The following is a 14089-nucleotide window of genomic DNA, read 5'->3' on the forward strand; positions in this document are numbered from 1 at the left end:
ATGTTCCTCCAATTCACTCAAACCAAGGCTCTGATACCAACTTGTAACACCCATAAAATTCAAGCCAATTTAAAACTTTTCAAAAACATTTAAAACCAGCAGTTATTACAAATTTGTTTTCAAAATAGACTAATATCAGAGTTTATCCCAGAAAGATAAATAAAACATGAGGAGCTGTACGATCACGCCTTCTCCTTGCCACGATCCCCTGATGTACCTGAAACAATAAACTGAAACTGTAAGCCCGAAAGCTTAGTGAGTTCCCCAAAATACCCATACCCACATAGTACACATATAATCATAAACAACATACTATGGGTCCAGTCAACCATCGGGTTGGAATACCCTAGACCCACAACCAACAGGTTGGAATGCCAACATACTATGGGTCCAATCATCATCGGGATGGAATACCCCAAGCGCACAACTAACAGGTTGGAATACCAGCATACTATGAGTCCAATAATCCTCGGGATGGAATACTCGCGGTCCACAACCAACAGGTTGGAATACCCAGGTCTATTGGCCTCCGCACAAAGCAGATAAGCCTCAACCGCCAAAAAAAACATGTGCACATATAACAAATAATCATATAACAATATATAGACAACAACTAATCTAACGGATCATACCACATAGCACATAAAAACCATCCTATCTACTAGGATACCGATCTAACAGATCATACCACATACCACATAATACTATCCTACCCTTTAGGATACCGATCTAATAGATCATACTAGCATAACAATTTCCAGATAACAATCCAAAGGGGCGGCCTTGTTGCCTTAGACCCTTGAGTATAGTGAGGATAACTCACCTCGCAAGTAGTGCTGAAATACCGAACCTTTGACTACTGTCTCACCGGGAATCCCGAACTATTGCATAATAATAAAACTATGTCAATACCCAAAATAACTTCTTGACTAAGTGTCCACATAACTCATTAAATCCAATCTGTATTGGTCCAAGGCCCAATACCAAGTCCTTAACTTGAAGGTCCAAATATATATATAAGCCCATTATTGGCCCAATTTGCTAAATTGGGCCCAACCTCCTAATTGGGCCTAATTCTCATGATCCACCAATCACTACCTGGCCTAAAATATCATATTTACAAAGTCCAGTAAGGGCCCAATTCCATATTGTCCATAAACAGTCCAAAACCCGAAGCCCATACGACAAAGGCCTAACAGAGGACGTACGTGGGTCGTACTCCTCTGGTACGCGGGGCGTACTCGACCAGATGTTGACCACCATCGGGGTGGTTGACCTAGTACGCTGGGCGTATTAGATTTACGTCGGGCGTACTCACAGTCTTGCCAAAACCTTATTAAGTGCTTAATGGCTTAATCACTTAAGCCCAAACTTTAGATCCCGAGACCTTACATGCCTAGGATCCATAAAGTCATGAACTTTATCACTTTGGACATCCATCAAGTGCTTCATGATTTGTATTAATCCATTAAGACCTTATTTCTCCATGCATTGGACACATACAGCTAATGGGACCTCATTTTTATCACTCAAGGTCCCTTCAAGGGTCTTGAAGGACTGCCCTTTTCGTCCAAATCACAACATGCACCACCTTGTGGTTTTTGGGAAAAGAAATGGTCCTCTTAAAGTAAAATGGAGAGATCTAATCATATATGCACAAAGTTTGGAGCTTTATACCATCTGGAGCTTCTTGGGCACATGCTAACTTCAGATCCACAAGCTAGATCTTCTCCTCCAACTCTTTGATGCAACAACTTCCTCTTCAAGCACTCAAGAACACACCAAATAAGCTTAAACACCCAAAGGAAAGGCTAGGGTTTGGGGAGGACGAATATAATATGTGGAGGTTGAGGTTAGGGATGTTTTGAAGCTCAATATTGTTGGATTAGTGTGTAAGCGCATAACTATTTTGGTATGAACTTGACCTAATGGTGCATGGTCCTTTTGGGTTGCCTTCACCAAAGCAACTTGATAGGATGAATTATGGAGAGAGAGGATTGATTATGATTTATTAATATATTATGAGAATAATATATTAAAGGATAAATCATATTGTTTAATTAATATTAGTCAATAATTAATTAAGAATTAATTTTGTGGCTAAAAGAGATTAATTAAACTAAGGGGACTAGAACTGTCAATTGTGTGATAGTTGAATATTGGGCTAATGGACTCCATATTAGAGGAGTGGACGAATTCTATGGGGAAACCCTTTAGAAATCGTCCAAAGCCTCTAAGGAGGGAGTCCATGGGCTGCTTAGGGCCTAAGCAGTCAAATTAGGGTTTCCTTGTTAGCTAACCCTAATAGCCTCACTATTTAAGGACCCCTAGGGCACAAAAAACGTGGCTAAGAGTTTCCTTAGGGTTTCTAGACGTTTTTGAGTGCCTATCCTCTTCTCCTTCTTCTTCCTCTTGCTCTTGGTGTTTGTGAGCCATTAGAGGAGTGACATTTGTGACTCTATGCTTTTAGAAGCCAATTACAAGAAGGAATAGATTGTTATTGCTACATAACAATCAAGGTAAGATCTAAACCCTAATTCATATGTTATTTGATTATCACATGCTAGATCTAGGGTTTATGGCTTTGGATGATTATTGCATGTTCATTAGACAAACTAGATCCAAAGCTTTAGGGTTTGCATGTACACCATAGGAATGTTGTAGTGCTTAAAACCCATCAGTGGTATCAGAGCCTTAGGCTGTTTGTTGATGAATTGATGCATATTTGATCGTTTATTGCTTGAAAAATCGATTTTTTTGGGTTCTGACTGGCAGACTCGCCGAGTCCATGAATGGACTCGACGAGTAGGTCCTACTCGACGAGTTCCACTGTGGACTCGACGAGTCCAGGGCTCTGGTGCCGGGATTTTCGAATTTTCTGCCAGATTTTGTTGAGGATAATTGCCAAAACTCGTTTTTCTTGCCAAAATCCGAATTTTTAAGTTTGGAATGATTATCCTCATCAAAATTGATGGATTTGGTTAAATATGGATAATATAGGATTATTATTAGTCAAATATTTGACCCAGTAAGTTTAAAAAGTTTCAATTTACACCTCGTAGGTTTTATAGTTTAAATTTTAACTTTAAAAGTTTTAGTTTTGAAATTTAAATAGTTAAACCCTAATATTTTGAAAGGATTCAAAATTTGTCCTTAAGTTTTGGAATTTAAATTTTTGATTAAAAGGTTAATTTGGAAATATTTAAATTCTAAACCCTAATGTTTTGAAATGTTTCAAAACTTGTCCTCAAGTGTTGGAATTTAAATTTTTTGATTAAAAGTTTAATTTTTGAAATTTTAAATTCTAAAACCCTAGTTTTGAAAAGTTTAAATTACACCCTTATGGATTTATTAATTTAATTAAAAGTATAATTAAAAGAGAGTTAATAAATCCATAATGACATGGTTTATGTTTAATTAAATTAAAAGGTATAATTTATTAAATTAACCCACCTAGTATTTTAAAAGTGTAAAATACACCATATACTATATATAACATTAAAAGTCTAATATTATATATATGTATAACTTAAACTGCTAGTCTTACCGTTAGTAGGCCTCGTTCACGAAGCCGATCTATAAGGGGAGTATAAGGTTATGGCCTATAAAATGGTCGTTTACTGGGTGTCCACTCTCACCCACGGCTTCCTTGATTGGTAGAGGGTCGTTAGCCGAATGGGTAGGATAGGGAAACCTTCTCCTAATTAAAAGTATAATGAATTAAGTAACTAAATGTTTACTAAATTCCCAAATCTTAGTTACTTTAGGAAAAAGTGAAATCGATGCAATTCCATGAAATTACACTTTGTACCCCTGCTAAGACGTTAGTGGAGCGTGTGTGGTTAACCGGCACACTAATTGAGTTCTAAGAAAAGGTGGCAAAGGGTGACTCGATGTTTGTCATAGTTCGATGGAGCGTGTGTGGTTAACCGGCACATCGAATAGGTGACTGTAACATTGGAGGCACCATGTATATTTGCATGGTTATTCACACCCTGTTTTGTGATCCTCGACATCCCAGTCACAAATCGAGGGGCATATCGAGATGTAAACATGTCATTGAAAAGTTCAATGAATCTCAAAGGATCTAGGAGTTTTCAATTCATTTAAAACTTAACCTTCTTTTCGTTTTTCATGGTGGAAATTGGTAAATCGTCATTTACCTAACTTCAAATATTCTGCAAGTTGGATTACGACATCCCTCTTCCAATTTGTAGGATATTGTGTTGGGTCCTAGCCTTAATATCTCATTTGGGTGTTTTATTAAGGACTCAATCAACTAAACTTGAATTTTCTCCCGTTTCATAGATGTCAAAGTCTGACAACTATGGTCTTCCTAAATCCGTTGGAAAAAGTTTTCCACGTGAAGATGATGTTCCACGATTGTATTGTGGAAATGGAAATCATGCTTCATTTCCTCCACCTCCTCCAATAATTCTCCCTGACCCACGTTGTGACAACCCGAAATTTTCATTTGTATAAACTCTACAGTCAAGCACTACAAATAATAGTCAAATTCATTTTTGGAAGTTTTTAGCCGGTTTAAAGTCCGTTTGGCTGTTTTTATTTTAAATTGCCTCAAACGAATAAATGATTGGAAGTATCTTTTAGGAGTGTTGGGGATCAAATAAACAAACAACACCTTGGTTAGGTGTTTACGGCCAAACATGAGGAGTTTGGGCCGTAAAATCCTCTTTGACCAAGAACTCATGCATATAGCATGCGATTACTCCTCATTTTACCCACTTCTCACTTCCTAGCTCAAGAACACCCAACTTTTTCTCTCAACTATCATAGGATCATCTTCCAAAAATGTAAGTGTTTCTTCACTTGTTTTGTTGTTATAACACCTTATCTAGTGTTTATACATCATTTCATCCATGAATTCTTCATTTTTACTTAGATCTTCAAGTGTTCTTCAAAACACCAAGAACACACACTAGTGTTCTTGGCCCTTAAACACTCTTACAAGCTTCATATAAGTAAGTATACTCCTCCTAGCTAGTTATTTGCTTAGAATACTTGCTAAACCATTGAAGAATATCAAAAACCCCCCAAGAACACATGGGTTTACGGTCAAGTGATATCCTTGAACCGTAAACACCATCTAGTGGTGTTTAAGTGCCACTACCACCTCCTAGGGCTTGGATATTGGACTAGAACCTTGCATGCATGAGCTAGAAACCCCAAAATTACGAAATGGTAGGAGTGACCATGAGTTTACGGCCGTAAAATCAAGGGTTTCCGACCGTAAACTCCAAGGGAGTGGTCCAAGGACCGTCAACTCCAAAGATGAGCCATTTTTAGCCTTAGTCCCTTCCTAAGCCTTTGATTCAAACCTAGAACACTTCCTTGAGGGGTATAAGACCTTAAATCACACAATAGTACAATTTACCATGAGTTTACAGCCATAAACTCATGGGGGAAATGACCAAAAACCGTAAACACATGTAGGGTTACCAAATGGGAGTTAAACTCCAATGTGAGGCCATACTTTCCTTAGATGCAACCCTTTAGCACTCCTAGCACTTGAAACAAAGTGTTTCCATGTATTAGGATGCCTTTACTTGATTAATTAGTTGTTAAATGACTAATTAGATTGATTTATGTATCACTACATGTTACATAGGATTCGTGTGTGTGTTCAAGTCCTCACTTGACACCTAGCATCCTACCTGGCACTTCCATCAAAACCACTCTCTACAGGTGAGTTCATACCCCTTAATTAACCTTTTAAATGATTTTAAATGCTTTTATGGGGGGGAATACAAGGTGAACATTTCTAGTTATTGCTTTAATCACATGTGATTAATAACTAGAACAAACAGAAAGATTTACTACTGCTTTCAAATTGCTATCAAACTTATGGATTTTCAAGTGTTACAAACCTTTTATTTAAATCTTTAAATGTTAAAACTGCTTTTAAACTCTTTTAAACTTTCATTATTTTCAAACTCATATCCACACCCTTATATTTATATAAGAAAGACTTGAAGGACTTAGGACTGATAGCTCACCTTATTTCCTGTTCCTTGTTTGGTTGTGGACTTAGGGTATCCTGTTATTTGTCCGAATGTCGTTGAATTCTTAGTTATATATACATACATATATATATATATATATATATATATATATATATATATATATATAGTGTGTGTGTGTGTGTGTGTGTGTGTGTGTGTTGGATGTAAAAGCTTTCACTTCAGTTCAATACCTTTGTGTAACAAAGGCATCCAAACAACCTTACTATTTAACTATAATAGGTATAGTTAAGGGATTACTACTCACTACTACTATTACAACGACCCATACAAGAGTCAGTACATGTATGAGTCACTACATAAGTACTACGTTGAGTAACAATACATGCTATACACTATACAAGAGAATATACTATACACTATACAAGAGAATATACTCTACACTATCGAAGAGAACATACTATACACTATACAAACATTGAATACTATAACAGAATGTGACATACTACTTCTCGATACGACACTTCATCGTGGTATCACTTTGTAACCAGAGTCTCCTGGAGGGAGAGCGGGCATTGTGTGTATAGATCTATACGGGACAGACACTCCCACATCCTGACTGCTAGCTACAGTCCCAGCCGAAAGGCCAAGGGGTGACAGAATGCTACCTCACTATTTATGGCCTGGAGGGTCATCCGTTACTCAGCCGTCAATCAGCATGGTTACATACGAGTTCACATTCAAACCTTAAATTAAGTAAATAAGATTTAAGGAAAAAAATAGACTTTTCGAGGCATATTGTTCATTTAATACCACCTGAGTCTACATTTTCATTACTATAGACTCCCTGAGGTGTGCTGTACCTTTAGTACTACCTGGAGTCCGTATTTTATTACTTTATGACCAGCAGTGACACTGCTGAGGAAAAATATTAACTTTCCCTTATTACACTTGTTTTGAAATCACCTTACAAGGGTGAAGTCTAAAACTATATTTTCATACTGATAGTTTCACTAGGGAAAAACCCTCACAATTTACAAAAGAACAATTATACAAACAATCGGGTCTTGGAAGAAGACTACCTTTTTACTGGAAAACATAGGGTTTTCTAGGGAGTATACTATTTACAAAACATTTGAAATCAATTACTACACTACATTGTTATTAACATTTTTATACAAGCAATGACACTAAATACTTATGAACTCACCAGCTTTATGCTGATACTCACTTTCAAAAATATTAACTTTCCCCTATTACACTTGTTTTGAAATCACCTTACAAGGGTGAAGTATAAAACTATGTTTTCATACTGATAGTTTCACTAGGGAAAAACCCTCACAATTTACAAAAGAACAATTATACAAACAATCGGGTCTTGGAAGAAGACTACCTTTTTACTGGAAAACATAGGGTATTCTAGGGAGTATACTATTTACAAAACATTTGAAATCAATTACTACACTACATTGTTATTAACATTTTTATACAAGCAATGACACTAAATACTTATGAACTCACCAGCTTTATGCTGATACTCGCTTTCAAAATAACTTGTATTCTCAGGTCATCAGTAGACAGGTACAGATGAAGCTTTTGAGAAGATAAAGCACATACAAGACTCATCTTTTATTTTGATTATACTTTTGGTGTCTTACAAACTATACAGAACATGCTTGTATTACAATTATTATATTAATGCAATGGATGTTGTTGCTTGTCTTTACTATTATGCATTGTTGTGATACTGTACATGACGTCCTCCACCCTAGAACGTTTCCGCCGTTCTTGGTTTTGGGGTGTGACAGATTGGTATCAGAGCACTGTTTATAGTGAATCAAGTATATCAACCCATAAAAGATATACGAACTATAAACACATCGGGATTAAAACACTCTGACCAAGAATATATACTTTTAAATAATAAAATATTTAACTAAGTATATATATATATATATATATACATCTATTCGTACCAGGGTCAGTATCATACTAGAACAGAACAAAAGTATTATGATTGTTGAACATCACAATTAGGTTTAGAGACATATAGTCAAACCAAAGGTGATATAGCCTGATCAACTATATTTTCTGAGGAGTGACTAGCATGTGCCTAAGAATGATTGTAATGTTGCAACAAGTCTAAAAACTTACCAACACTACCACAATGAGAACATTAGAACAGAATACTATAGGAGTATTCAACATTACTATAGATTACATATGTGAAAACTAAAAAGGTCGTTACTAGTAGGGCAATAGTTGCTAAGTGGATACTCTAAGGTTACATGCGACTAAGGCGCTATAGACTCAGAATCTTGATCTTTGCTTTATTTCCTGTTCCTTGTTTGGTTGTGGATTTAGAGTTAGGGTCACTTATTCGAAGGTCTATCCTGTTTTGGTTGCATGTAATTGGTATGCACCATGCAAGTATTGAGTCAACTAATAACGATCATCTTATAAGTATCTTAGGTTAGTACGTCTATTAACTATTCTTTCTCCATTCTCGCGTAGATACCATGGCTGACTTAAGGGTTAGCCCAAAGGGTGCCCGTCGCCAGTAGAAGATTATCTGCTCATCCTCTCTCTCTTCTTAAAAGAATAACCTTCCTCTTCAGTATCTCTGTTTCACTTGTCTGTAAACATTCCTAACCTTGAAAGTACTCTAACTAGACTACTAAACTGCCAACATTTTCCCTTATGGTTTGATGTGAGACCTACTGTTAGGTCATTCTTCCTGAACTCATTGTACATCATTAATACCAGTAATATTGGCAGTTGTCTAATCTATGGGAAAGCCTGTACCCTTATGTTTCCCTACTCTATTGTTATGACTCTATTTGATAGTTGGACTATGGTGAGTTAGTCCATGAAGCACTCTCATCATACCTACAATCGATTCTTACTATTGTCATCATCTTTCTATACTTTCAGCAAAAGATTCCGCCTCGCAAGCGTCCAACTAGAAACACGCCTGCAAATCAAACCCCACCACCACCACCCCCTCCGCAGTTCGATGCGGTGATGTTCCAGGCAGCTGTGACCGCAGATGTGACCGCCGCCATGGCCCAAGTAAACTCTGGGGGCGTTAGTGGAACGGGGACTGGCACTAACTCTAGCCATGGTGAAATCCATCCACGTGCACGGGAGTGTACTTATAAAGATTTCATCAGCTGCAAACCTACATACTTCAACGGAACCGGAGGGATCCTTGCACTGTCCCAATGGATCAAGAGAACAGAAGCGATCTTCGAGATGTGCTCATGCCCTGAAGGAAGCAAGATAAAGTTTGCTGCTTGCACCTTCCTCGAAAGGGCCCTGACGTGGTGGAATGGCCATGTCAAATCCCTATCACTAGTAACAGCTAACGCCATGGGCTGGGATACATTGAAGGACCTCCTGACAAGGGAGTACTGCCCGAGGGGCGAAATTCAGAAACTCGAGGAGGAACTGTGGAACCTCAAAATGCAGGGTTCCGACATAGTGGCTTATACAGCCATGTTCTGCGACCTGGTGGCTCTATGTTATAACATGGTCCCCACCGAAAACAAAAAGATCGAAAGATACATCTGGGGTCTGGTATCACCATATCGAGGGAACGTTCTGGCATCACACCCTGCGACCTTTGATAGTGCCAACGAATTGGCCCAAAGGCTGATTGATCATGAAGTTCCCTCTACTCCATCAACAACCACAACAACTACCCCCGCATCAACCAAGTCATCTGACAACAAGAGGTAGCGGTGGGACCGCAAGAAGGGCAAATCAGCTCAATCCTCTTCCAAGAACCAACAGATGGTGGTTGTCCATGCTGCCACTACTCCTGCTGCCCCTGTACCAGCCAAAACATATGCTGGGAGCCTACCCAAGTGCACTAAGTGCTCTTTCCATCATCACGGCCCCTGCCGTGAGATGCACTGCACTAATTGCGACCGGAAGGGCCATACCGCCCAGTTTTGCAGAGCACAACCCAAACCCATCACCCAGGTTCCCGGTACCGGAGTGAGTCAAGCCTGCTACGGATGCGGCGAGACAGGGCACTTCAAAAGAAACTGCCCTAAAGCTGGGAATGCGGGAGGAGCAGGAAGACTACTTGCTATTGGCCACAATGAGGCCGTGGCAGACCCCACGGTAGTCACGGGTACGTTCCTTCTCGATAACTCTTATGCTTTTATCCTATTCGATAGTGGGGCAGAAAGAAGCTTCGTAAACCAAAAATTTAAACACCTACTTAAACAATCACCGCAAACACTAAAAGAAACCTTCGTCGTAGAAATGGCTAACGGCAAGACAGAGAGTTCTCACGAGATTTACTTAGGTTGTTCCCTCACGCTAGATAATCATTCATTCCCAATCGACCTCATACCAGTAGCTATCCAGAGTTCCGACGTCATCATAGGCATGGACTGGCTGAGTCTTTATCGTGCCGACATTTTGTGCTTCGAAAAAGCAGTCCGCCTGAATCTACCAAATAACGAAACCTTGTTGATCTACGGAGACAAACCCAGTGCGAGCCTTCGTATCATCTCAAGTATTCAAGCCCAAAAGTACTTGCATAAGGAATATCGTGCATTCCTGGTGCACGTTGTCGATACGAGCCAGTAAACAAAATTCCTAAAAGACCTCCCCGTAGTACGCGACTTCCCCGACGTCTTTCCGGAAGAACTCCCAGGATTACCCCCGGAACGTCCCCCCGTAGCCAAATTGCCCTATCGTCTAGCACCTGCTGAGATGCAAGAACTGTCCGGTCAAATTAACGAACTGCTCAGCAAGGGCTTCATAAGACCAAGATTCTCACCCTGGGGAGCACCAGTCTTGTTCGTGAAGAAGAAAGACGGATCGTTCCGTATGTGCATCGATTATAGGGAACTCAAAAAGCTTACAGTCAAGAATCGTTACCCTCTTCCTCGCATAGACGATTTATTTGACCAACTGCAAGGGGCGAGCTACTTTTCCAAGATTGATCTGAGGTCTGGGTATCACCAGTTACGAGTGCTGGAGGAGGATGTCCCGAAGACAGCCTTCCGAACTCGTTACGGACACTACGAGTTCGTAGTGATGCCATTCGGATTGACCAATGCGCCCGCAGTATTCATGGACTTAATGAATAGGGTATGCCGTCCTTACTTAGATCAGTTTGTTATTGTTTTCATCGACGACATACTTATCTACTCTCGGAGTAAGGAGGAACATAGCGATCATTTACGGCAAGTCCTAGGAACCTTACGATCAGAGAAGCTTTATGCGAAGTTCTCCAAATGCGAATTTTGGATCCGAAGAGTCGAATTCTTAGGACACGTGGTTAGCGAAGAGGGAATCCACGTGGACCCCTCCAAAATTAAAGCCATTGAGAACTGGTCAGCACCGAAGACGCCTACAGAAATTCGTCAATTTCTAGGCCTCGCTGGCTACTACCGCAGGTTCATTCAAAACTTCTCTCAAATTGCGAAACCTCTTACGACATTGACCAAGAAGGGCGTGGCCTTTGACTGGGAAGAGAAACAAGAGAAGCTGTTCCAAACGCTGAAGCGAGCCTTATGCACCGCACCGATACTATCCCTACCCGAAGGGATAGAAGACTTCGTAGTATACTGCGATGCATCCAACCAGGGGCTTGGCTGTGTTCTGATGCAACGAGGTAAGGTCATCGCCTACGCCTCAAGACAGCTGAACACACACGAGGTAAACTACACCACACACGATCTCGAATTAGGAGCAGTTGTGTTTGCTCTGAAAATCTGGAGACACTACCTGTATGGTACGAAGAGCACTATATTCACAGACCACAAAAGCCTACATCACATATTCAACCAGAAGGAGCTCAATATGAGACAACGACGGTGGGTAGAGCTACTCAATGACTACGAATGCGAAATTCGTTATCACCCGGGTAAAGCCAACGTAGTAGCAGACGCCCTAAGTCGAAAAGAGTATTCTGGTCGAAGAGTCAAGTCATTAACAACAACTATCCATTCGCATCTATCCGCACAAATTAGGGAGGCTCAACTCGAAGCCTTGAAACCTGAAAATGTGGTGGGAGAATCCCTGCGTGGAATGTATAAGAACTTGGAAGTCAAGGGTGAAGGAGCCTTATATCTCATGGATCAGATCTGGACACCGAAACACGGCGGCTTCAGAGACCTGGTCATGAAGGAAGCACACAACACTCGATACTCCGTCCACCCGGGTTCATATAAGATGTATCTGGATCTCAAAAAGTCATACTGGTGGCCTAACATTGTGACAACCGTCAAATTCTGGTCAAGTCAAAGTCAACAAGTCAAACCGATTAACTAAATTAACCCTTGTATATTAGGGTTCACGTTAGGTAATTACTATTCAATGCACTATTTTAATGAGAAAACATCATTTGGAAAATTCGTGTGTTCAAATTTTCGTAGCCTTAATAATGCTAAACATTGAACCAAAGCGATAACACACCATTGCACACTCATCGGGAGTGTGTACGACACTAGAACAAGGCTTAACAGAGTGTAAGAACCTTGCGTTGCGAAGCCAAACACTCAAAAAGGTCACAAAAGAAATCTCTCCCAAATCTCTCTCTGTATGAGAAATCTCTCCAAGAATGTCAAATCTCTCCCAAATCTCTCCAAGAAGGTGAAATCTCTCCCAAATCTCTCTCTGTATGAGAAATCTCTCCAAGAATGTCAAATCTCTCCCAAATCTCTCCAAGAATGTGAAATCTCTCCCAAATCTCTCTCAGTAGGAGAAATCTCTCCAAGAAGGTGAAATCTCTCCCAAATCTCTCTCTGTATGAGAAATCTCTCCAAGAATGTCAAATCTCTCACAAATCTCTCCAAGAATGTGAAATCTCTGTCAAAATCTCTCTCAACTTTTTATAATCACTCGGGGGCATCCCGACCCTCGAAATTGGCAAAAACAACCCAAAAACGGAAGTCTACGCGAAAAACGGACTTAAGGAGCCGAAACTCCTCTTAGGAACCGAAACTCCTCTTAGGACCCGAAACCTCTTGGAACCGAACCTTCTCGGACCGAAGCCTGCTGAGAACCGAACCTGCCTCTCGGACCGAACCTCGCAAGGACCGAACCCGAAGTTCCTCTTGGACCGAACCTCGCAAGGACCGAACCCGAAGGTCCTCTCGGACCGAACCTCGCAAGGACCGAAACTGAAGTTCGCTTTCGCTTCTGGTACCTTTCGCTCCACTTCCCTTCGGACCCAGCATCAGGAGGACCGAACCTCCGGCCCAGGACCGAGAGGTCTCGCTGGAAGCCCATTTCTTTCCGGTTTTCGACTACGACTTCATTTTAGCTTCGTTTTTCATCGTTTTAACGCGGGATTTTCACCCGAAACTTTATTTTAACATTTAGGGACCCATATCTACTAATTTCCCACGTTTTTGGGGATAAATCTTATCCAAGATTTAGTGGGTGAAGTACAAGAGGTGGAGTGTTGACTTTCCTTTAGTTTATGACACAAGCAACCACCCACACCCACTCTATGACCAACCACTCCTCCCCACCATCCCTAGTCACTTCCTTGTACTTTTCCATCAACCATCAGCCCCTCCCACGTTCTAAGAGCTGGAACAAATCAACCTCTCTCCTCATTTTCACTCACTTGCTCTCATTTCACAAAAAAAATCAAACACAACTTTTCTCTCAAACTTTTTCTCTCTATTTCGAGACTCGAAGGCTGATCATCAAGCTTTATTCTACTCTTGGTAAGTATAATTCATCCTCCTTGTGATTATTACACTTCATTCTACTCCAATCATCGATTGCTTACACAAACTCCATCACTTTGATGTTAGATTCTCGAAAATCTTCAAGCATCATCTAAGTGTTCTTGAGTTGAAAACTTCTTTTCTTCATCATACATCTACTAAAATCACTCAAGGTGAGTTCATACCCCTATATTTTCACGTTTTCTTATGTTTTAAGGGGGGGGGGGGGGGATACAAGCTAAAACACCAAGAACACAACTAAATTCTTCTAACAGCTTTCATCAGAAACGTTGGACTCCATTCACGGACTGTTTTGGTCAACTTAAACATTTTTGTTTTCAAAACTGTACAAGTTGCAAGTAGTTCACGTTCTTAGCTTTAAAATGGCTACTTTCACATCTC

The sequence above is a fragment of the Lactuca virosa genome, chromosome 3 (genome assembly GCF_052849685.1).
Source record: "Lactuca virosa cultivar CGN04683 chromosome 3, Lactuca_virosa_CGN04683_v6, whole genome shotgun sequence".
In the NCBI taxonomy this organism is placed as follows: domain Eukaryota; kingdom Viridiplantae; phylum Streptophyta; class Magnoliopsida; order Asterales; family Asteraceae; genus Lactuca; species Lactuca virosa.